This window comes from Equus caballus, chromosome 19 (genome assembly GCF_041296265.1).
Source record: "Equus caballus isolate H_3958 breed thoroughbred chromosome 19, TB-T2T, whole genome shotgun sequence".
Taxonomy (NCBI): Eukaryota; Metazoa; Chordata; class Mammalia; order Perissodactyla; family Equidae; genus Equus; species Equus caballus.
In genome coordinates this window covers 27843563-27869442 of record NC_091702.1, presented here as the reverse complement: position 1 = coordinate 27869442, position 25880 = coordinate 27843563, and the positions used below count along the sequence as shown (strand labels likewise).

Genomic DNA, 25880 nt, shown 5'->3' with positions numbered 1-25880 from the left:
TTTCCAAATGTAGCTGTATCTTTAAAAAGTAGTTGAGGATAGGAAGCTACTTTGGGGAGGAGTAAAAGTTGTAAAGACCCCGGGTAAAGAAGGTAAAGGGCTGAGAGAATGGAGGAACCCAATATAACCTATATGAAAAATTGTGTAATGCCCTGACTGTTACTGTGAGGTGGGGTGTAATGGTGTTGTATAGGATGTGTCACCTTCCGGCACAAATGGAGGAGGACCTCTTTTCAGTTGGGCACCAAGTAGGAAGAGTGTCCCAAGAGGACTTTAGCGCTTCCTATCTTAATACCAGGGGAGAGAACGGAGCCCCCATACAGAACACTGAGGAACTGAGCATCCCACTGAGATTAGAGGGACGAGGCTGACAATTTACAGATTTAATTGGGAGGAAAGCAATGCTTTTCATAGCAGTAGATTTTATTACTCTGAAGTCTGTCCTTTGGCTTTTGATGTCAGATAAAACTGGGTTACACTTCAGCCCCAAAACTTACTGTTTGACTTTAGATAAGAGACTCGTTCTTGGGTAGCTCTGGGGCAAGGCAACATCACCGAGTCTTAGCTTTTTCATCTGTCAAGTACTTATTATAATACCTTCAACATTCATTCATTCAACAAATTGTGTAGTAGGCACTGTTCAAGTCACTGGTGACACAGTGCTGAATAAGAAAAACATGTCCTTCCCTTCATGGAGTTTGTGTTTACTAGGGGAGAACTAAATGAAATAAAAACAATGCAGTGTTTTCTAGGACACTTAGCACAGTAAACTCTGAATAAATGAGATTATTCATATTACATTTATTATGAAATTATATAGGTATACTATAATGTTACAAATTATTTTAACAAGTACCTAAGCAAAGTTCAAGTCTGAGTTTGAAAGATCTTGACACAAGCCCTAGTGGAGTAGTAGCCACATGGCACCCATGGAGGTAGACCAAGATAGAATCAGAACTCAGTCTCTTAATCTCACCAGCAAAGGAGTTTCTTTGGTCCTTAGCAAAGAGATATTCAACCTCAGAACCAACCTACTATTCTTTGTTAGCTGTGTCCTATATGTTATCAGCTGTATCTGTTTCTTATTATATTGCAAGTTTCAGTTCTTTGCAATGAATTCTTCTATCACTTTTGCAAAGTATTAAGTTAAAGAACACTTTTAATATGGCTCTGTCTAGATGCCTAGATCAGGAGACTACAATTCTGTTCTCCAAGTGGAAAAATGAAAGCAGAATTCTCTCTTAATGCAGCTACATGTTTCCCCTATGGGTAGAAAATTCCAGTTTGATGGGCTTAAGAAAATGCACCTCTTTAAAACAAATTATGACCTTACTCTGACCTTTATTATTCATTTAACATTTATTGAACAAGTCTTCAAATTGCTCAGAAAAGAAGAGGGGAAAGGTGAGGCAGTAGATGAAGTTTATTCTGATTTTTCAAAAGCTTTTTGATTTGATCCCTCAAGGGTTTGTGAGGAGAAATTGATAACCCAGTGGTGAAGTATGAAGCAAGACTTTTATCACTGAATATTAAAAATCATTGAAAACTATACTGGGAATGCATTGAGTTCTCTGCTTAAATGAGAAAATGGTGTTTTTAAAGACAGTGTAAAGGAGGGTAAATTTTCCTAGATTAGTTATAGAATTACGACATCACTATCAAATAGTCCAAGTACACAACATAATAGTAGAGATAATAGAAATTCAATGATGATATTTCAGAAGTTCAGAATAGTGGATCACAAACAGAAATAATCCTTTTCTTTTCTTTTTTAGCAAAAAGCTTTTGGCTGTTCGTTTCCATTTAAGAAGCTTAGACATATGGCATTACCCATTGCTCGGCAGGCATTTTCCTAATTGGAAAACACGTGCACCTTTCTTTTAGATTCGTCGGGATACTCTGGAGAAAACATTTTACCATCCATGAACCTTCACGTCTGTTCCTCTTTATCTGTTTCAAAAGTTCTGTGTTAACAAACTCAGTTGCATTTGTGTGACAAATTCACTATTTCTAGCTTGGTTGAGTGTTTTGATCAAGGATGGGGAAGGGAAAACTCCCTAGAATAGGAGATAATGCTTTTAAAATCTTCACTGTATCCATTTTGAAGGGATAATGCACAGCGAGGTCAAAGAACTAGAGTGTCTACGTTTGTGAAGGATGCATTGGAAATAAGCATATCTTTTTCAGAGGTCTCCCACTCCCTCTCTTACCAGCTAGAAATGGATTCCAAGGGACATTGTTCTATCACAGCTAAGTGCTTTGGGGTTTGGGGGAAAGGCTCTACTGAGACAGGCTTATCGCTAACCAATAGCCTCTTCCCCTCATCTCCCAGCAACCTCTGGGGAAGGACATAGGTAGGATGAGATGGTCCAGTGTTGGATTAAGGGACATTTTGGGAGGTGGTAACCCAGTACATTCTGGCTTCTAACCTCCTACCATTGCCCTCCAGGAGAACTGCATGCCAGGGAGCAGACGTTGTAGACCTGCTCTCTTAGTGTGACCACAGGAGAGATAATCCAGGTAGTTTGCTTCGAAGGAGCTTTTTGTAGTATAAGACATGAAGGTAAAAAATTAGAGATCCTACAGAACAAAGAAGATCTGTGACATTTCTTGCCCCCAAAACTGACATTATTTGCTCAAGTTCAGTGTTTTTGTGATTAATGTACTAGTCTTTTGTACTCCCGTTGGCTATCAGCCCAACATATAGAACTTGAAGGTCCTAGTAACTCAGACTTGCGTTACATCTCCCTTTTAAATGCTCCAAAGCATATCACCTTATTTCTCCACCTGCCTCCTTCTTTCCCAATTAGGTAGTGCATATTTGTCTGCTGTGATGTAATTCTGGGCAACTGGGGCATAGAAAATAAGTAGTCTGAACAGATTGCTAAGAGAGATTGGCCATGCTGTGAGCAATATGTAAGATTTCTATCTGCCCATCTAGCCATCTCTGCAGTACTCCTCTGAGAGGCTCCAGACAATGTAATAGAGCATGCACTTTGGGATCAGCCTACCTGGGTTTGAATCTTAACTCCACTTGGCAAGTGCCTATGTGGCTTTGGGCAAATATTTTTATAGCTTTGTGTTTCAGTTTCCTTTTCTGTGAAATGGGTTAATAATAATATCTACTTAGAAAAGTTATGATAATTGAATGAATTAATACATGAACAGCACTTGGAACAGTGTGTGGCCCATCGTAAGTGCTATAAGAGTTTCCTATCATTATTAGCAGTTCCGGAGTTCTTTACCAGCTCAAGCTTCACTGGTTCTATGCAACCCTTGAAATTGTATACAGAATTTAGTGTGGCTGCTCATATACACAATTTCTTGGCAGAGTGCTCATACTCTTCATCAAGATAATCTCTGAATAAAAAGGTTTAAGAATTACTGTGCCACACTATACAGGTCTTCCAACACTAAGGGTTAATTCCTATCACTACTAAAACTCTGTGAACCATTACTAATTTGGGTTCCTATGAATAACAATTAAATCTTCAACTAAAATAATCCTTAAGAATTTATTTACAGGGTGTCTGAAAGCTACTGGTTAGGTATGCTAAGTTTATTTTCTTCAACTTTCTTTGATATTATTTTTTATCCACACTTACAGGCAAAGGTTAGCTAGAACAATCAATGGGTCAAATTAATTAATCACAGAAAGCACACCACATTGAATATCCCCAAGATTTGAGTATTTTTCTGAGCCTTTGGGCTGTGCTGCATTAATGCAATGACCCACTAGATGTCAATGTTTCCATGAGAATGAATAAAGGCAGTCCGTTGTCATCCTTGAAGCAAAGAATTAATTGATTGCTATAAAAAGTTAGATGAAATAAAATGTTCTCCTGCTCTTCAAATGAAGATAAGCTAATAACTTTGGACACAATTTCACTCCTCTGCATTCACCAAATGTCCAATTACATATCCTCTCTGCCTGGACCTTCAAAACAATATAAAATTGAATGAAGGCAATGAAAGAAGTCACAGGAGGATTTCCGGAGAGCACCGTCCAGCTCAGAAACAAAGCAATTCAATTCCTGTCTCCAAGATTTCTAAATGCACAGACTTAGTAAGTAATGTTCTCCCCGTGTCTCCCACTGTGGTCTTTTTCTTCTAGCATTATTTGAGACTTTCTTTTAAAAAAGTCTTTTTATGAAAACAATGTGTCAACCATCTTTTTTCAAGTAGGCTTGCTTAATTGGGACAAAGATGATCCTATTAGGATCATAAATCTGCATGGAACAGTTCTGTGTTTTCAGATGTTTTGTTTTTACATTTATTGAGCACACAATTTTAGATGATGTGCCTCAACCATTAGACACAGGTAATTTCTAATTAGAAACATTATAAGCAGGGAAACATAATAGATGAGATATAGCAAAATTACATAACCGGAAGTATCTAAATGAGTAACGAGAATGCTGAAAGGGTTAACTCAAAGAAAATACCAGCATAAGGGATTCCTAATATCCCTGCCCTGTGGTTTTATTCAGTTCCTGTCCGTTTCCATGGACAGAGAGCAAAGCAAATGTGAGTTCATAGCCTTCTGTTGCATGTGCAGTGAAACTTCCCCACTGTTCAATATCAACTGGGAATGTAAAGTCTACAGTGTATACTAAAGAATCAAACCTAGGAAGTTTGTCAAATCCATGCTTGAGTTAAAACAGAAAGATTGATTAGGGTGGAAGTGCTTTTCTAATCAAAACAGTAGGAAAAATACGTTCCAGGGATTCAGCCATCTCAGGTTATTTTCAGGGCTGACAACCATAGAAAGCAGATGGCCTCAGAGGCTGTGCTGGACACTGGTTCAGAAACACAACACAAGGTTAACAACGACATATGCTGTCACCCATGAGGCACCAGAGTTCCAAGAAATATGCGAATTTCAGGGCCTTCTCTGAAATAGTGTTTCCTTTGCACATTTTCTAAAAACTAATGTAATCAAGGTTTTAAAAGGCTCAGAGAAAGGAGCCATTTTCTTCCCTTGGAAGATCCACTGGAGAACTTCCACAGAATCCAGCCCCTTTGCTCTGTCTTCTACAGATTTCTCTTACAACATGTTGAAAGTAAATGTAGTTATTTGCAAATAATAGTTTATTATTTTTGATAAGACAATATTGCCGGGTAGTAGTCTAAACCTTTTAAGAAATGTAATTCTTTATTTTAAGAGCAATATAGACAAATTATTTATGTCAACCCAGGGTTGTATACATGAAAATATCCAGATTAACAGTTGTGGTGAGGCTTAGGGCTAGCAGTTGCTAGCAAGACTGTTTCCAAATATTTTCCCTTTCTCCCCTTGTAGCTTGTCACTGATAATTGGAATGATCCCCTAGACATTCACAAAAGAAATGCTTTTGCCGTCAGAAGATAAATCCACTCATCAAATTGCTATCATTAATGTCTTAGTGTGAACTATTTTTTGCCTCTTTCTAATGACACGGGAAAGATGGCAAAAAAGCAAGTGTGTAGGGTTCTTCCCGGAGAGGGTGGATCAGATGGATTGTTGGATGATGAGAGCCTGAGGAAAACCCTGGAAGTCTGGGGGTATGAGGTAAACAGAAACATCCAAAAATTAAGAAAGATACCTGAAGAGTTAATAATAAAATCTCTGGATAACGTTTTTTATCTCCTCTTCAATTTTGCATTGGGAAGACCCTAAGAACAGAACATTAGTTCCTAAAAATTATGTAACTGATCTTACCTGAGAAGTGACATTTTCTAGTGGAAAAAGTAGGATAACAGGGAAGAGGTAATTAGTGGAGCTGTTGGTATGATGGTACATTGCATTTAGTAAATCATTTGACCTCCAGACCTCCATGCTAGGGATGCTGGAAAAGACTTTAGTACCCCTTTTCCTCTTTTTGCCAGCTGGGCATCCCATATACAGGTGCAGCATGATCACAGGTTTAGAGGTAGACACATGGTTTTCAAGAATTACTTTACCATTTATGTGCTATGTTAACCTTGAGAATTTCCCTTAACCTTTCTAAGCTTCATTTTTCTCTTCCTTAAAGTGGAAAACACATCATAATCTGCCCAAACAAGTCATAGGGTGGTTTTAAGTTTAAAATGACAACTAAGTGTAAATGGGTTTTGTGAACTGTGAGGAGTGTTACACAATCTCTTGAGTATCATTATTTATATAAATAGTGTCATTATGTCTTTTTAAGGTCCTTTGGGTCGTGAAAACTGATGTAATTGCAGGTGAAAATACATCTGGTATGAACTAGGCTGGAAAGTGCGGAAATGTGTGTAACAAGGTTAGAAAAAAGTTATTCCTCTGAGAAAGGAAAAAAGGAAAGAAATTCTCTGGGATTTTATTGGACTCCTGACAATGGCACGAACTTCACAATGTGATGTTAATAGATTTGAGGGGATGGAGTGAGGGTGCCAGAGTTGTGACAATATTCTTCTGGTGTTTTCTTTGGAGAAGAAAGAGATAGGCAATTTTTTAAAAGCATATCCTAAATGCTGACTTAGCTTGTGACCCTTTCAAAACATTTGTAATCACTCATTTTGATGGCCTTTCTTATGTGACTAAATCTTATGAGTTATTTTTATTAAGATCTTGCAAGGTTGCCAGATAACTAATTGTGGTGGAAAACAGCCAAGGACCAGGGCCCAGAGTGGTATGCAGTGTGGACTCTCTCCAGCCTACCAGTTATCAGCTTTCCTAATCCAATGATCTCCTTTTAAATTTGGACACACATATTTCTGTATATTCTTTTATATGTTTTATGTCTGTGTTGTGTATCTGTTCGTAATTTGCTTGTCTCTCATTGATTTTCATCTCCTGCTAGACACAGTCTGTATCTTTATTATCTTTGAGAGCACCTGTAGGGTCTGATGTAAATTTAGAGACATGCGTCTTGCTCTGATATGTATCCTTTCAGCTGCAGGCAAAGGAAGCTGGGTGCTAGATTTAACTGAGCTTCTTACAAAATTTAAGGATTTCATACTTAACTTTATCTTTACAAATTTGGATCCTTATCCTCTCATGATAACCAAAAGGAAGAGGGGAAACTTAGCTTATTCCTTCACATTAATTCATTCATCAAACATTATCAAGTGCATATTTCATGCAAGGCTCTGTCAGAGGCTGGACTTACCCAACAAATGAAAGGAGAATTCTTGCCTAGAAGAACAGCAGCACAAGGATTTCAGAGAAAGCAATTCAGAGGAGAATTTTAACTGAATGAGGCCTCGGGAAGGGAGACCCCAGCTGCTGAGCTTTAAGATTCAGATGTATTTGTGCCTCACTTATTTCTTTTATTCTGACCCTCTTTCAAAGAAGACATCCCAGAGAAGTTCCACTTTGTCCTCGCACTTGGTTTTCCCATGGTGAAACTCATTATTAACAGCAAAACACTTGAGATTATTGTATATCTTAGGTATCTCCTTACCCCCGAACCTGGCTTTCCCAAAGACTCTTCAGATGGTAGGATACAGGAGCATCCTTTGGCCAGCAAGTAAGGAAGCACTAGGAGACAGGACTTCATCATCAAAGAATGCTCAGGGTGATTAAGGGATTTGGAAATTTCATAAAGAAGATAAAGGAGAAGAGTAAATGAGGACAGGGGAAGGCGTGGCAGGTATAAAAGTTCTCAATACCATGTGTAGACAGACTCAGGTGAAGTAAAGCAGAGGTCAGAGGTGAAGGATAGATGGCAGTCATTAACCTAAATCTTAGGCACTAAGATGTTTTCTCGCTAGTGTGGAAAGGCAAGTAAGCTTTTCGTCACCTTTCTTCCCTTCTTAACTTTCCCCTAATCCTCCAAGTCCCTCTGCCAGTGATAGCTGAAAGTAATTCTTGGCTAAGAGTGGTATGTGAAGGTAAAACATTGAGGGTTTGATACTTACACTTAAAAATCTTAAGCGATGGTGTCTCAACATACGGCACAACTCATCTAGAAGGCACTAATTGCTGGTTATTTAGGTGGTGTGTTCTCAACATGCCCTTTAAGTGGTCCAAAGTGATGGCAGACATAATGGTAGAGGTGTTCCTTTTGTTTGCACATGTGGTTGAACTGGTTTGTTGGTCCAAGTGCTAATACTATTCTGTTGACTCTGTCTGACGGCTTTGCCTCAGGGTGGGCACTGATTGCATACTAATTAGGGCACTGTTATCACATTAATTTTACTATTAGATTCAGATTAGGCTATTTTACATAGATAGATAGATAGATAGACAGAAATCCTCAATGGCAGACCAAAGGGGAGAAGATCTGGAATTCGTGTGAGGCAAATGAGACCTTTATATACAGAGGAGAAAAGGTCAGGGCACGGAACGACTAATCTCACGAAAGGAAGAAACTCTATGTGAATAAATATACCAATACATGTAGAAGCAAATTTATTACAATATCCTTTAAAAGAGGAAATTATTGGCAATCACATAAATACTTCTCCATAAAAATAATGTATATCTACATTGTAATCTTTAATGGATACTATTTCATTTTAAGGTTTTACATAGTCTAATTTTTTTCCTTAGAATAAATTCCTAGAAGGAAAATTTCTGTGTCAAAAGATATACACATATTGATTGATTCAATATATTTTGCAATCTGCAAGCCAGAAATGTTTTAAAACATTTAAATTAATCGAGTGATTAATGTTTTAAAAATTTACACTGCTACCAGCAGAGTATGTAAGTTTCTATTTCTTCACCTCTTGGATATAGGTATTATCTTTTTCTTCTCCACTCTAATAGGGAAATTTTGCATTTTCTTGTCTTTATAATTTTTATTTCTCTGATTATTAATGGCTCTGAGCATTTAAAATGTTTACTAGCCATTTTAATTTCTTTTTTACTGGTTACTTCTTTACATACTAAGGCCATTTTGGGGGGGTACTTTTTTCTCTTTTTCGTATTCACTTTAAGAACCATTTATGTAGTCAGATCAAATATGTTGCAAATACTTTCCCCAGTTTATATTTGCATTTAATTGATGATTTCCTTTGTTGTTATATGGGATGTTGTTCTAATTTTTAGGTAATTGCATTTATCAGCTTTCACTTTTGGTTTCTGTTTTTGGTGTCATGACTAGAACGACTTTCTCTATCACGATGTCATTTAAAATAAAGTTATATTCTCCTACTATCAGTATGGCTTATATATTTTTCATGCATATTTCTATAATCTTGATGGAATTTATTATGGTAAAATGCGGGAATTTAACTTTTCCCCCCAAGTAGTTAGCTAGTTTTCCAAATGCCACTTATTGGGGTACATCCTTTATCACGTTCTAAATTTTTCCACATGCTTCTGTTTCAGATTTGTCTGTTCTTACAGTTAGTACCACATTGTCCAAATATTATTTTTCTAAACTATATTAATACCTGATAGATATTACCCTCACCTACCACCCATTTTTGTGTTTGTACTTTTAATTTATCTAATTATAGGAAGAAATAATATGTTAAAAAAACCAATAAAAAGGCCTTAGCATTAGAGAACTATCTCTTGCAAGAAGGAGAAGCAAGAGTATGAAAGATTTTTTGGATGATTCCAAAGGGGATAAAGATTGTCTGGCAGAGGAATCCAATTCTGATTCAACTTCAGACTCCCTAGACTCTGTTGATCCAGTTAATCCTGTAACAACTGCCACTTCAACAGATTTGCAAAGGAATTTGATAGCCTACATAGAACTGCCTTGTAATACCCAGGACCAAAATAACTACTGACCAACCAGACATTCAATTAAAATAGGCAACATTCATACAAATGATGCACACTCAGGCATAAGGTACTCAAACCATATATTTCATGACCAACCAGTGGTAATGACTATTTCTGTCTGAAAAAGCAGTGTATCTCCATTAGATACCAGGTGGTGCCCAATGTGTGAGGAGGCCCAGGCCTGCACTTGGAGATTCACTGTTGTTACCCTTACTATTTGTTCACAATGAAACTGTGGCACAAGTAGGAGAGATAAACTTTAAAAAAATTTCTAAATCCTAACTCCACCAGGAGTTTGAGGAACTAAAGTCACCTACTCCATTCTACTGCACTTTACTCTTCCCTAATCCCCAAAGGTGAGCATATTTATTGCTTGCTATGGGTCCACCTTTTCATAACCTTATCACTAAATAAAATCCTAATATAGATAATATAGTGTAATTTTAGTTATAAAATGCTATTCTTATGAGTTTTCAATATAAAATGAATCAATGAGATTGATTCTTCTAAAATAACTATCTCCACTACCTTAGATTAATAGATATAATCTGATTTCCTACAAGAGCTGAAAGCCCCATTAGGCTATCTCTAACAGGTTGGTTATTCAGCCTCTATGTGATTATTTTCAGAGTTGGGAAACTCACACTTTTCTAAGGCAGCCCATTCTGCTCCTTATTTTTATCAGGTTAAAATTTTTATCCCTACACCTTCTGCTGTTCTGTCCTCTGGAGCCCCGCAGCACACATTTACCCTCTCTTTAAAAGTCAGCTCTTTAAATGTTTGAAGAAAGTAAGTGCCTGGAGGATCTCCAAGCTAATCATTCTTATTCCTGCAACTGCTCCTCCCGTGATGCTCTTCTCAGAACTTTCCTGGGTCCTTCTCTGGTTTATCAGAATCGGGGGCTCCAAACCAAATGCAAATTCTAAGGCAGAGTCAATCAACATAGAGTCAAAAAGATGAATCATTTAAAAAAATCGAATATATTTCTCTTTGTATTCCCATGGCCTAGCACAGAGCTCAACATGTGTGTAGTAGGTACTTATTAAAGATGTGAAGGCATAAATGAATCGATGAACTCTTTTGATCCTTTTCATAACCGTTTTAACAAAATAGATTGTGTCTTCTTACCAGAACAAAGTTCTTTTGCACATATGTCCATATTCCTTGATGTGTGTGGGAAAGGCATGCTAGGGCAGGTTAAATAAATTTTAACCGGCTTAAAATTTGCTTAGGTAGCTTCAAGAGTGACACAAATTTGATGTTATTTTTGCTTTGTTTATGGTTTCAGGACCCAGAGCAAAGGATTGGTTTATGGCAGCCCTACGTATCTCATGAAGGCACATTTCATGCAGAAAGTTCTCGCAATGTCTTGGCGCACAGACACCAGTCTTTTTAAAGTGCTGGTGCTGGAGGATGTGCGTCTCTTTGTTTAATGACCTGGCCATTTGTTTCTCAGCTGCAGGTTGCTTTTGTTAGTGTTTCTGCCACTGCCAGAGGCATTGTTGTTGAACCCGGCATCCGTTAGTGCACTTTCTCCCAGACTGAACGCTAATTTAGTCTGTGTAGTGAAAGAAGGCCTGCTGGCTCTTTCCACTTCTGATTTTATTTCTGCCCCAAACTGTCACTGTAATGAGGCCATTTTTCACTTTTTTTCCCCAAATGATTTCTTTTTCTTAGTTATTTTTTTTCCCCTTGGAATCCAACCTTGCGCATCTGTGCTTGAGTTTTATTAGGGATGCTGTCTATTAATATTCCATGGCTTCTCCAATTCTCCTCTGCTGTCGTCCCATCTTCCTGCCTCACTTTCTTGGTCTAGTTTTTGTACAAGCTTTAATTTGTTCATAATTGAGAATTGGATCTGTACCTTATACTCTCTCACAACTACCTGAGTTGTGTATTGGGGGCTATTCTAGTGTGGAATGGGACGCTTCCTTAGGAAGTGAGGAAGAATTAGCTGCAATATAAAGGAACAAGCGATCGTCTCGAAATTTCTATATGGATAAGTTTAGGGGTGATAATCTTGTTGAAAGGATTGGAGGAAGAGTACAGCTGGGGTGTTGTGTTGAGGTTGTGTTTGCATATAAAGCAAACTTTCTACTTAGGTTGTATCTACTAATTATTGAGGGGAGGCGGTGATAAAGATTATTGTGGCAACTAAAGCCGCCTTAGCTAGCCCTCTGCTCCACCGCTCTGTGCCTTCATTTCCGATAGTAAATGATCTGGGAGAGAGCCCCCTGGACTACCTGGAATCTTCCTTCCATTTATTCCTTCTCTAGGATCTGCTTCCCCCTAGTTTTGTGACAAGGCTGGTATGGACAAAGGTGGCTCAACAATGGAAATTCTAGTTTCTGCTTTGGCTCCAGACTTGCAAGAGCCAAGCTGCCTCCCGCAATTCCCTCAGCTCAACTTTATACCACTTGGTCCTTCTGGGGTGCTCGTGGCTTGTAGCATGATGAAAGGGAAGTCATATTGGCTCAAAAGTTGACACGTGTTGGGAGTCAGGCTAAGGTACCTATAAGTAATGAGAACCTGGGCCAGTAATTTGGCATCTCTGAGCCTCAGGTACCTTCACCTGGGAAATGGAGATAATAAAGCTACCCTTTAATTTATGGATGAGTGGAAACATTGAACCAGATATTGTGTGCTGAAGTTCTCTTTGTTTTAGTAAGTGTTGAACAAACACTATTCCTCCTCTCCCCTCAAGGAAACAGTGAAAATGATGTAACAATCTGAGAAATATAGAGTTTTCTCCACTTTCTAGTTGCATTTAATTCAGCTCCATTTAACACAGTCTGTGGGTTGACAAAGCCATTGGAAGGGTGGAGTATGGAGGGGGTCTACACTGACTGATGGTGGTTCCTTGGCATTAATTTGGCATAAAGGGCTGTACTGACTGTACTTGTACTGTGGTCAAAATTCAGTGCAAACGTTTTATAATAATAGAAACAACAATCTGTAAGAAAACTGCTTCTTAGAAAGTGAATCTTCTGGCAGAGTTTTGCGTGATATGTATGCATGTGTGCATTGTGCCCATTCAAGGGACAATCATTTCTTTCTTTCTAACAAAATGATGGGGGGTGTGTGTGTTTCTTTGTTTTTGTCAACGTGAAAGACCTATGACCCTGTACTTCACAGGCACGCACAGACATAATGATATGCGAGCACGCGCTGATACTATAGGCTACATTCGGGCATATCACTACTCTAAAGAGGGAGCAGGACCTTAGCAAGATGGCCTTTCCTTAAGTCTGAATGTCTGGTTTCGGATCCTATCTCCACCACTAATATGCTATCTGGCCTGATAAAATCACCTTCCTGGGTTCACTTTCGTGGCCATAAAGTTAGAGATTTTTAATTTTTTAAATATCCATCTCATAGAGTTTGGGGTAGACTTCACAGAATCGGAAATAGGAAACTTCCTGCCAAAGCCCACAAGGTCACTCATTAGTGTCTTATCACACAGACTGAAATAAAGAAAAAAGATCCCCAAAACCAGTGTATTAATTTTAACACATCTTAATTGAACCCTAATACCCTCATTTTGTGAGTCAGCTGAAATCTTTTAGTATTGCACTGACCCCTAAAAGGAGACAGTCTCATACAATTATATGAAAAGTGAGTTTTTAAGTAGAAGGGAAAACATCATTCTAAGGTTATTTTCTTTTTCCTTCTGTAAATAGGATTAATCTATTCTGCAGAAGAAGCACTTTCAACCTTGTCAAAATGGGACTTTGAGTTTTTGATTAAAGAGTAAAAGAGTAGATTGGTGAACTTGAACTCAGAATCGTGATATATTAATCATAGATGGCATTTACTAGAGTATGTGTGGGAAAGAGTAATTTTACATATGCATTAAGTGATTTTAAAATAAACATCCATGTGAATGAATTTACTTTTTCTCCAAAATACAGGTTTATTAGATTGAGAAAGATTTGCATTTATTAGATTTGAGGAAGATTTGCATTATTTTTACTATGTACCAAGTTCAGTGTTTTCCTTTTGCTCAAAATGTGTGAAAGAACCCTGAGTTCTCATCATGAGTACGTGCAGGTGGCAGTGGAACTCGGATGCAGGATAGATTCACTGATCTGTAAGGCCTGTGTCCAGGTTAGAGAAGCACTGAATGAAAAGATGGTTGTGAGGAGCCTCCTCACAAGAGGAGAGGGACAAAGCTGTAGTTGTGTTCAAGAGGGGATGTCGCATGGCAGAGAGATCTGTCAAACACGTTGCTGAGAGCACTTTTAACAATTCTGCCAATTGGTCCCTAGTTGGTTGTTTTTACAGAACTGTGTGTACATCAGTGATGTTTACTCGAGAGCATCTTATGTTTCAGCTAATTGGGGGTCAGGTCTGGAAGAGGGGCTATAATGCTGCCAGCATGAGGGCCTCTGTGGGGAAAATATTTAGAAAACACAAAAGAGTGGCACTAAAGGAGAAATGGAGGAAAATTACACAACTTTGCATGCACTTTCTAGAAGACTACATTATAACAACGAAGCACATGACTAAAGATGCTTTGAGTTCTAGAGCGTAAACACTGTGGAAAGATAGGATCTGATCCTCCATAATACACAGCACTAGGATTTGCACAACCTCACATCATCACCACTATTATACAGTAAATGGCTAGATCCATAAATCAGGATTTTATTAGAGCATAAACATGCCCTGGGAGAAAGTCATAGTCTCTTAAATGAGGCAGCTTTGAGGTGAGTGCTGTTTGTGGTGCACTAACTATGGAGTTAGAAAAGTTACACCAACCTCCCAAAGGTGACAATATTTTGGAATACATAAAATGGCGCTAGGTAAACGATAGCTTCTTTTTTCTGATTGGCACCTGAGCTAACATCTGTGGCCAATGTTCTTTCTTTTTCTTCTTTTCCTTCTCCTCAAAGCCTCCCAGTAGATAGTTGTATATTCTAGTTGTAGGTCCTTCTGTTTGTGCTATGTGGGACGCCGCCTCAGCATGGCCTGTGAGCAGTGCCATGTCTGTGCCCAGGATCTGAACCAGCGAAATCTTGGGCCTTTGAAGTGGAGCGCACGAACTTAACCACTTGGCACAGGGCAGGCCCCTAGGATTGCTTCTTTAACCAACAATATTTTATTAAGGATCAAATTAACTAGTATGTATCAAAAAGCTCCATACACAGTAAATAGAAATATGATCTATTATTATTGTAGGTGAATTTGAGTCGCCGTGCCACCATGCCCCACAAAATTAGAATCTGAACGTGGTAATGCATCTCTCCAAAGCTTCTAATTAATTTCCATAATGTGGATTACTTATAATACACTCTAAAACAGCTGGGTAGGATCTGACTCATCCAATTTCCTCCAAGCATTAAATATTCTATGTAAAAATACAAAATACTGCTCTAGGTTCCCCTGGGCTTGCCTTTCAATCTTCATACCATTAACATACCATTATTCAGACAGTTTGATTAAGTCAGATATGAGACTGACACAAGGTAGAGTTAAATCCAATTTCTCTTGATTCCACACAAACTGATGGATATTGCAGCCCCTGGCCAAATGTCTCTGAATTCCAGGTGGTGTTCGTTTCATTAAGCAGTCTTGCCTTGCTAGCGTGCTTCCTCTTTTAGGGTGGGACTGAAAAAATACACTGATATCTTTATCTAAAACACATCTGCATGTCTGGTAGAGTGCACTACAATGCAACGGATGCAGCCATGGGTGTCTGGCATGTGGAGTAGAATAGTTAAACAGTTAAATAGTAATAGTAAATAGTGAAGCCTGGGAGCAGGAAGATATGAAAAAGCATAGGTAATAATAGCCTAGCCAACTTTGGTTGAATATTTACTGTGTGTACAGCACTATCCTACCCCCTGCATATCTTATCATCACTCACAAGAATCCCAAGAGGTAAGCATTATTATTATTTCTATTTTACACATGGGAAACATGAGGCTAGCTTGTTTAAATGATTTTCCCATGGCTAAATTGCAAGGTGGGTGCAGCACACAGATTATCCGATTGCAGACCCATGCCCTTAATTATCCTCTGTTTCAGGTTTTTGTCTCTGGCCTTTAGACATTTGAATGTTTGATCCATTTCTCTAATAACCTGGTTAAGCATCTCTTCTCCGTATGTCTGTCTCATCTAGTTCTCTAGACAGAGAAAAGAAATCCAGCCATTAATCCACCATTTCCTGTTATAAAGAGCCCGCTAGGGCATTAACCAAAAGCAAAGTAAAACACAACTAAACAAAACAAAATATCAGGCTGGAAATTTTAGCCTTGAACCATTGATCAAAGCCGACACATTCTGTGCTTTAATATACTTTTGTTTTATCCTGAAGGTCCTTCTTCCAAGAGAAGCTTCATGAGGATATTTATAGACAAGCAATTTTAAACAAATGAAAAAGTAAGAGATAAGGTTTTCTACGCAGAAAGCATATTTTTTAGGATAGCCTTCTCTCTTTAATACATGAAATTCAATTTGAATCTTGAATTATATCTGATATAATTTGCATTTAAAATGCTTGAAAGTAATTAACTTAAATAACCCTTGACTATGAAGCAATATGATATAAGGTTTAAAATCACGGAGTCAGGCAATCTGGATTCAAATCCCCGATTTGTTACTATTTCCGTGGCCTTGGGCAATTCACTGAACCTGTCTACGTCTTTGTTTCCCCCTCTGTAAAAACAAAATAATTATTTATCTTCTTCAAAACTTTGGAACAATAAGTCAAACAATATTTGTAAAGATCTAAGCACAGTTCTCGAATTGTAGTAAGTAATCAATAAATAAATGCCGTTATTATAAAGTCTATGGCGCCTGGGAGATGCTAGGCTAATGAGAAGACATGAGTATCATACTCTCATAGGTATTAGCTGTTGCTATGAGTTTGAGTTTGTTTCTTCATGGATTATGCATAAAGTGAAAAGAACAGAGAGGTGAGGATGAAATATTTAAGAGGGAAGAATGAGGAGCAAACAGCCCATGAGGAAGATTAAGGGATGGCTGGAGAAATAGAAAGAAAACCGGAATCTTAGGAAAGAGGGAGTGTATTACTCAAGGTTTTCCAGAGAAATAGAACCAATAGGATATAGAGATAGATATAAGAGATTTATTATAGAATTGGCTCGTGTGATTATGGAGGCCGAGAAGTCCCATGATCTGCTGTCTGCAAGCTGAAGAATCAGGAATCTGGTGACGCGCAATTCAGTCTGAGTTCAAAAACCTGACAACTAGGGGAGCCAATGATATTAATCTGATTCCAAAGGCCTGAGAATCTGGAGGCCAATGGGGTAAATCCCAGCTTGAATCCAAAAGCCTGAAAACCAGGAATGCCCATGTCCAAGGGCAGGAGGAGAGGGGTGTCCCAGTTTAGTCAAAAAGAACAGATTAGCCCCTCTTCCACCTTTTTGTTCCATTCACGCCCTCAGTGGATTCGATCATGCCCACCCCACACTGAAGAGGTGATCTTCTTTACTCAATCTATTAATTTAAATGCTAATCTCTTCTAAAAACACTCTTATGGACACACCCAGAAATAATCTTCTATCAGCTATCTGGTCATCTCTTAACCCAGTCAAGCTGATGCATAAAATTAGCATCAGGAGTCCACTCCTTGTCAATTTGGCACCCAAATACATCTGTTAAATCATAGTAAATCTCCAAATAAAGACAATAAGGGGTCATAATTTCATCTAACATGATACAACTATCCTGCATACAGCTGAAAATACACTAATCCCTTCCTCAGAAGAAAAGGTAAAGTCCTTGAGTGATGTTTACTTGTGTTCTTATATCTCATAACTTAAATACTATGGTATAAAATTAACAATACTTAAATATTGATATAAAGTCTATATATCTTATGTTACATGACAAGGGAATAAGAGAGGAAAGAAAACAAAGATATTTGCTTTATATATAAAGCAAAGATATATGGCTATATTTATGTATATATTTATACAAATGTATTCATAACAAAATAAGGAGGAAATATCATGACAATTATAGTCCTCATTTCTGTAACTGGTTGCATGATCATATCTGGTATTTATAACTATCTTTTTCTGCTACCTATCTTGTGTCTCCTCCACCTTCACCAAGCATCTTAGCTCGTCGTGGCTCTTTACCTGGTGGAGTGCCCCACACCTTCATTCCTGAAGGGTCTGAGCCATTAGTAGGTCTGCCTGGTTTGGGTCGTTTTATGTTTTCCGTTGACCTTAATCACAGGGCATGGTAATACTAAGAGGCACCCTAAAGGATCTCCTGTATTCTAGACATGCTCTTCTTTACCCCTATTGTGGAGTAGAGTCCAATTTCCCCTTGGCAGTCGGGATCAATCACCCCAGCCAACATCATGACTCCCTTCTCTGCCTGTTGATTCAGAGGCGTGAAAAGCCCAAAGTGGCTGGGTGGCAGTCTCAACTTCCAATTCAATGGAATCATTTTTGTGTCTCCTGGTGGAAGCAGTTCTCCCTCTGGGATTAAGCCCTCTAGGCCAGCAGAGCATAAAGTCACAGGAACGGGAAGCAAAAATTTGGCTAGTGGATCACCAGGGGTAATAGTGAGTGGTGCCACTCTCACGTCTACCCCTTAATTCCTGGACCTGTGAATCCTGGCTATGGGAGAAAGAGCACCATACATCCAATGCTGATTCAGAGCATATACAGCCTTCTGGAGAACATTGCTTCAGCCCTGCAAGGAGTTGCCACCTAGCTGGCGCTGTAACTGTCTTCAAAAGGCTGTTTCACCATCCTGTCAAGCGAGCTGCTTCAAGATAATGGAGATCATGGTAAGACCAGTGAATTCCATGAGCATAGGCCCCTTGCTGCATTTCTTTTGCTGCAAAATGAGTTAATTGATCACAAGCAATGCTGTGTGGAATGGATGTTATGGCCAACTTGCAAATTTTAGTCTGGGTATAAGTAATATTCCAAATGTGAATGACAAGTGAAGTTGTATTGCTTGAGAAGGAAGAGTGTTGGTAGCTAAAGGAATCAAAGGCGAGGTTTTTTGTTGTTGTTACTGTTAGTTGGTTTTGTTTTTCAGATAGGAAAAATGCATATGTTGAACAGCAGAGGACCAGTACTATAGGAGAGTGGTTTAAAATATAAAGGAGAAACTGGGTTGTAATCCCTTGAAAGAACTGAAGAGCTGGAGTACAGAGCCCAGGCTCATTCCCACATTTCTTTATTGTTATTCTACAAGTACAAGTATTTACTTCATGTCAGGCACCAAAACCAGTACTGGAGACATGGTAACAAACCAGACACATGCGATTCTTATCTTCAGAGTTTTCACTTTACAATTTGATTTTATTCTAAGTCCAATGAGAAGAAGTCACTGAAGGATTTAAAGCAGAGAAATTATTTGGTTTGTTATACAGCATTGTTGCAGCAATGGCTCATTAATACACAGGAACAGAGTAACATGTTAAAATACACCATGGGGAAGCAATCGGAAACACACAAAAATGGTTCTGGGTGGAGCTCATGGTGTAGTAGGGAGAGAACCCATGTCCTTTGCCCTAGTTCTTCCCTCTGCTTGGACCTCCTTTCCCCTGATATTTGCAAGGCTGGATCCTTGTTGTGATCCATTTAGTAGCTTAAATTTCACTCTTTCAGAGAAGCCTTTCTTAATTTCCCAATCTGAAATAGCTACCAAGTTGCTCACTATCACCCAATTTTAGCTCTTTGTATAGAATTTGTCTAGCCTTATATTTTATTGTCTTTCTTGATTGGAATCTCAGTTCCGTGACAGCAGAGCTATTGTGTGAATTCACCACTGTGTCCCTGCATGTGGAACAGGGCCTGACACATCAAGTTAGGGGCCTGATGAAAGGATATTACAAATAAATGTGTAAAAGCATAATATAACGTAGCTGCTGAAACAAAGACATGCACCAAATGCTATGACAACACAGAATAAGAAAATCTACAGAGACTAAGTATCATCTGTGGATCAACAGACAAGGATCCCAGCAGACGTTCTATCTTAAAGAAACTAGGGCTCACCACACAGATAGGAAGTAGTAGAGATGGGATTTGAACTCAAGTTGAAGTGGGTCCAGATTTGACACTCTTTACGCCCCTCCGTATTGCTTTTCCTTCCTTCCATGGACAGGACAGTTTTTATTCACTTCCTAGACAAAAGGAACATACTCCTGTAGTTACTAACATGGAAGAGAGTTTAATGTGATCAGGTTCTGGAGTAAGACAGACCCTGACTCAGCTGCCTAGCAGCTGACTGACCTAAATCAACTTATTTAATCTTTCTGTGCCTTTCATTTCTATAGAGTCACAGTAAGGATTAAATGAGATAAAAGATATCAAGTGTTTAGCACAGACCCTGACCTACAGAAAACAATTCATAAATGTTGGCTATTTTTATCATAATAGTCTCATTAACACAGTACTATTGTTGTGACTCATTAGACTTTAAGAAAGAAGTTCTACTTCTAAGAAAAGAGACCAGGCTAACGTATCTAGGTTCTTCTGTCACTGTTATAGCAACCTTGGAACTTGAAGGCAGCAGAATCTGCAAATCGCTTGCCTGAGATCTTAAAGATCTGATTTGCATTACATCAAAACACATGCCATTTGCAACGAGTGTGTCAGTGATTGAGTGAGATGCTCAGACTAAGTATTACAAGAACCAAGAGGGGGGAAAGAATACCATGAACCTCACCAGGGTCTCTCCAGGCTGTGCGTAGCAGGAGCAAAGTCACGGAAGAGGCAAGACAGAAGTTTTATTTACAGTGTGGTAAGTAGAGAGGTTTGACTAGAACGGAGGGACCGTGCTGGAGAGCTAACGTTAGAGAGGCAGAGCTCAGACAAAGACCTAGAAGGTAGGATCCAGGGGTGAAAACATTATCTTGTCAGAAACTGAATATACCTGTAATCGCTTTACCTGCTTTGAAGAGTTTTCTTTCAAGGAAAGTAGCATCATTCTGCAACCAGAAATTAAATGTAATATTTTTCTTAGCTCTGTTTAAGTATATTTTGTAAAAATGCTATTTAAAATATATTATCCTCCTCCTCATCAACACAGTGTTGTGTTACCAAACCAGGTCCTGTTGCTCCTCTCCCATTCTTGCTTCAGTGAGCTCTCTTTATCTTCTAAACCCTATAGACTTCACCTTAGAAGCATTTCAAAGGCTTCAATTTATTATTTTTTTCTCTAAGAATCTTGCTTCCTGTCCATATGTGTCAGGAGAAATCCATAACTATGTTAAGTGCAGTATTGTTTGTAACCTCAAAAAATAGAAAGATAACCTTAATGTCCATCAGTAAGGACATTAAGATAAATAAATTGTAGTAGGGTTATGTAACAGAAAGCTATTCAATAATAAAATTAAACTAAATTTAAATGTTTTAAAAAACAAAGCTGAATTTTAAAAAGCAGCGTACTAATGATGTCTAGAGTATAACAGCAGTTGTATAAATTTAAAAATTCACAGAAAACGATGATATGTATTTACGGAGATGTGTATATTTAATAAAAGCATTAAAATATGGATTGAGAAGACATGGATCGAATTCAGGGCAATAGTTGAGTCTGGGAAGGGACTGTGGGATTGAAATTGGGGAAGAGAGCAAAGAGGGCTTCAATGTTAACTATAAAGCTTTGTTTCTTTTATAAAATAAATTAAGCAAAAGAAATGGCAAAACATGAACAGTTACTCCCCCAGGAAGGGTTTACATGTGGGTTGTTATATTTCTCTCTATAGTTTTCTGTATATTTTCATCTTATCAAGAACAAAAATTAAAAAATTATTATTAACCACCTTCATGGTGGTCAAAATGTACAAACTTCTAGTTACCAGATAAACAAATTCCGGGGATGTAATGTACAGCATGACTAACAACACTGTATTCTATATCTGAAAGTTAGAGAGTAGATCTTAAATGTTTTCATCACAAGAAAAGAAATTTGTAACCATGTGCAGTGATGGGTGTTAATTAAACTTATTGTGGTAATAATTTCACAATATATACATACATCAAATCATTATGTTGTACACTTAAAACTAATACAGTGTGACATATCAATTGTATCTCAATAAGAAGAAAAGATAAAAATGATCATTAAGGAATAGATTGGAATGTTGATTCACACTTTCTACCTTCCTGGGCGAATCTCAACCCCTCGTCAATGGACTTTATATTCTGAAAGATTTTGTTCAACAGTTACATTTACTTAGGATAATTTATTTCCTCACTTTTCTTTTAAAAAGTGTAGATGCCAATGAGAGCTTATTATCGGTCTGAGATAAACATTCATGGAGGTACAGGACGCAGTAACTGTAGTTTTGCCCAGATGTGTGTTTGCATTGAACGTTGTGAAGTTGGCCGAAGGGACTGGTAGGGGAGCCCGGGTGACTGTCCTGCTCCTCATCTCCAGGGGGCGCTGCTGCTCTCTGCTCTTCACTGACCAGTTGAGGACTCTTGTGAAGGGATTATAAGATTCATTTTTTCATAAATTCATCTATATTCAAGTTGAATGTTATTATCTTGACCGTGCTATGCAATAAATTTTAGAGTTTATTGGGGGATGTGTGAGAATTTATGCTGATAGCTATAGTCAAGGATTCAAAACTTAATTAAGGATATGTAAGGATATATCTTTAGATATAAAATATAGCATATCAGGAGATATTATATACTATAATTTATCCACCGAGTGGAGGAATCATGAAATTTCTGGGATCCTACCTTGGGAATGCCAAAGGTGTGATATAACTCCAGCCAAAGCAAAAAACCTTGACATTTTAGTTAGCCCATGCAGTCTCATCATAGGTAAATGCATGATTACTATTTCAATTTTTGAAATATTTAAAGTAAATTGAATATTTCCATTAATACCTTTGTGAGCTCCTAAGTAGGGACAGATAGGTTGGGAACAACTACTCTCATAGGAATCTAATTAATGTTTTTTGAATTAATGAAACAAATTTTTGTCTCTAGTAAAGTTCAATCACTTCACAGGTATGACTATTTCTTCATTTAGTCCAAATTTAGGGCTTCAATAGAAAAGCAATAAGTCACAAAAATACAAATTTTGGCATGAGAAAATAGAATATGGAGCACATGAAGATGTACCATTTACATGAAAGAAAGACAGGCAGTGACATGTGTCTGGAGTTTGACAACTCATTAGTAGATAAGGTCTGAATTCAGGGAAAGTATTGAAATCATCATAGTAAAACTCCGAAGGAAGACCAAGAAAGCTGAGGACATAATTTTCCACAGGAATTCTAAACTGAATAAAGGAAACCATTACTTATTTATATTTGCAAGTCACCCTAACTTATCCATTATTCCCATCTCTGGCACACACTTGGCAATGCACGAGATGCCTGCCAATAATACTGGCTGAGGGGAGAGAATATTCATGCTAGAGCTGAAATGCTGTGCCAGATTTCAGAGGTAGTTTTAGGTCACCAGTCCCAAGCCAAATATCCCCACTTTAGAAAGACTGCTTAGTGCACGGAATGGGAGAATGGGGGAAGGGGATGGCCCGGCCTCCAAACTCAATCAGGCCTCCTCCAGTAGTCATCACTTCAGTTAGATTTCTTTCTGAGCGACTCTAGAAGGCTCTGCCTGCTAATGACAACTCATTTAGCAGAATGACAGTTGTTTGATGCTGACAGGGAATGAAGTAAGCTTTGCCTGATGCATGCTATACCCTCTTTTAACAGTCTTGCTGCAAGAAGATCTTTACTATAATGAGCATTAGAATTAAGCGTGAGCTATTAATCAAGGAAAATCTCTCACTACCAAATAATACCCTGAAAAAGTGTGAGAGAGAAGAAGAAAACTCTAAGAAATAGCATGGTGCTTTACTCTGGTCTAGGAGGTGAATTGATTGCTCCCAGTTTCAAATCTATGGGTATCCATGCAGTAGGGGTTTTTGGGCTACAGATGCATCAGCATAAATCCTTATTTGCATTCATTTAAGAATTCATAGGACAGTTGTCATAGGGAATATGGCTCTTTTAGGCTGTCCATCTGTGTGCAAGCACACTGTTACACACAATAGCGTTTGTATGATTTAGAATTTAGGTAGCAGTAAGTCTGGATTCTGAAAAGCTTTGTGTAAGCTTTAATAAAAATGCATACGTGGATGCTATAATACCATGTTGACTACCACATTTGATTGATTTTCTTTGATGAGATTTTGGAGACTAGTTTGATTTACTTTTTTTTTTTAACCCATCAAAACAGGACTGAGGATGAAAGGATAGCAATTACTGACATTTCTGCTGCTCTGCTAGGCTCATTAAAGTGATTTGATCGTAAACAGAACTCTATTTTGTTTAGCTGCTTGAAAGATAACTATTACTAGGCTTTTACAAAATGTTAAAAGAAAAATTGTTATTCAAATTTTATATTTCAGGGAAGAGAGATTTGTTCAAGAATTTACATTTTAGTGAAAAAAATGCTTCTATTTTAGACCTCAGATTCCTTTTTGTAGCAATGCACAGTTGGCTACATGAGTATAAACAAATGTGAAACCACATACTGAGAGACACTACATTAAGAAAGCGAAATAAATTCAATACGCTCTGAGAAAATATCATTCTCTGCCTCTCTCTGAAGGAAAGGATAATATGTTTCCTTCAGCCAGAGTCCAGCTGGCATAAAAAGACCTAGAATGCATCTTTGGGCTGTTTGTTACTCCTCTTGCTTTGAGCCCTCATTCATAAACCTGAGATTGGTAGGTATTTTTACTGTCTTACACTGCCTGATTCTTATTTACTCTAGAACAAGGTATTTTTTAATATATTTAAAACCAATGATTTGATGTGGTCCCTTGCTAACAATCCAGCATTCTCTTTTTTGGGAACCACCAAAGAAATCTTCCTGCTCCCTATGTTCTGGTGGGAGCCCTTTGCTGGATCCATTCCTTTAATAAGAATCGAGACCTGGAGGGAACAAAGTTAGTAGAGTGTCACTATGGTATTCCTTAAAGAAAGATAACTCTCCCTTGATCTACTGGCAGGAAGTAATTTGACTCCTCTCTCAACTGAAACCTATTTATCTTGTTATCTCTGTTTTATAACCCTTCTTAGAAGACCACAGGGGCTTGACCACATCCTTCTGCGCCCCAATTACATGGGCATGATGAGGAGGGCTTGTAAAGATGACTCTGCAGGCTCCCTGTTGCCACAGAGTCTTCCTACTTCTTCCTTTTTTTAAAATAGAAATTGTGTATATATATATAAGATGTACAACATGATGGTTTGATATACATATACATGGTGAAATAATTACTATATATATGCTAATATATCATTCTCTCACATGGTTACTCTTTTTGTGTGTGTGATGAGAGCACCTGAAATCTACTCTCTAGCAAATTTCCAGTAGTGTTTGTTTGAAAGAGTCTTCTTGTCTCTCCTTCCAGTAGATGCTTACTCAGTGTTTAGATTTTAATTTCAGCATTATTTTTTCGGGGAACTTTTCACCAATCTGCAATGCAGGTTAATTTTTTGTGCGTTACACTCATAGAATCTTGATATTTTTCTTTCCTATAAAACACTTATTTCACTTTTTAACTATGTACTTATTTGTGTTATTATTTGACTTTAAGCTCAACGAGACTAAGAACTGTTTTCTATTTTCACTGACTATTGTCTCAGGTACATAGCATGGTTCCTGGTATTTAAGTATATATTTGGTAAAATGTTGTTAAATGAAGATTACATGAATTAGCAAAGACTTAGTAAACAAAAAATACCAGCAACTATCAATAATTTCAAATATATTCACAGAAAATAGAATAATTTTCCATTTAATATCTTATAATGACAAGCATTGATTTTGCCTGCAAAACTGGACTCTTTGATGCTTTATTACATACTTAAAAGGAAGGTGTAAGGGAGAACACTTATCCACACAATTATAATAAGGCCATCTCTTAGTTAAAAAAAAGACTCAGAATTACATTGGTTGACTCCTCCTACTCATTAAACAAGTGCTTAACTAGCTCTTCAATTTACAGTCGATGGGTAAACACTGGCAGGAAGAAGTTTGCATAATAGAAAATGCTCTGACACCCAACCAGCTGTGCCAAGATTCAATTTTACTTAATTATTATCAACACACACATCAAACATGTGCATTGGAGGGGGAGGGATTGCCTGGTGAGGAATGTGGGACTATGTCTTGGGGCATATGAAGTGACTTAGCTCTCAAAGAAGCTTTTGCTAGGG

The 25880-nt window shown here is 37.9% G+C and overlaps 2 long non-coding RNA genes across 4 annotated transcripts in view; one reads left to right on the top strand and one right to left on the bottom strand.

Moving 5' to 3' along the window:
• Nucleotides 1–3768: 3768 nt before the first annotated feature.
• The window catches only part of LOC111769026 (uncharacterized), a 77595-nt gene continuing 55483 nt past the window's right edge, over nt 3769–25880 (top strand). Inside the window, exon 1 of one of the 3 annotated variants that reach the window (XR_011428768.1) lies at nt 3769–4066. This is a non-coding gene — a long non-coding RNA (uncharacterized lncRNA). Of the gene's footprint in view, nt 4067–20159; nt 20426–25880 lie in introns of those variants that run through there. The other 2 variants (XR_002801726.2, XR_011428769.1) reach the window with 2 other exon arrangements.
• On the bottom strand, nt 18832–20143 carry LOC138918967 (uncharacterized). Its single transcript, XR_011428771.1, has 2 exons — nt 19678–20143; nt 18832–19006 (listed from the first exon to the last, which is right to left on the bottom strand). It is a non-coding gene; the product is annotated as an uncharacterized lncRNA (long non-coding RNA).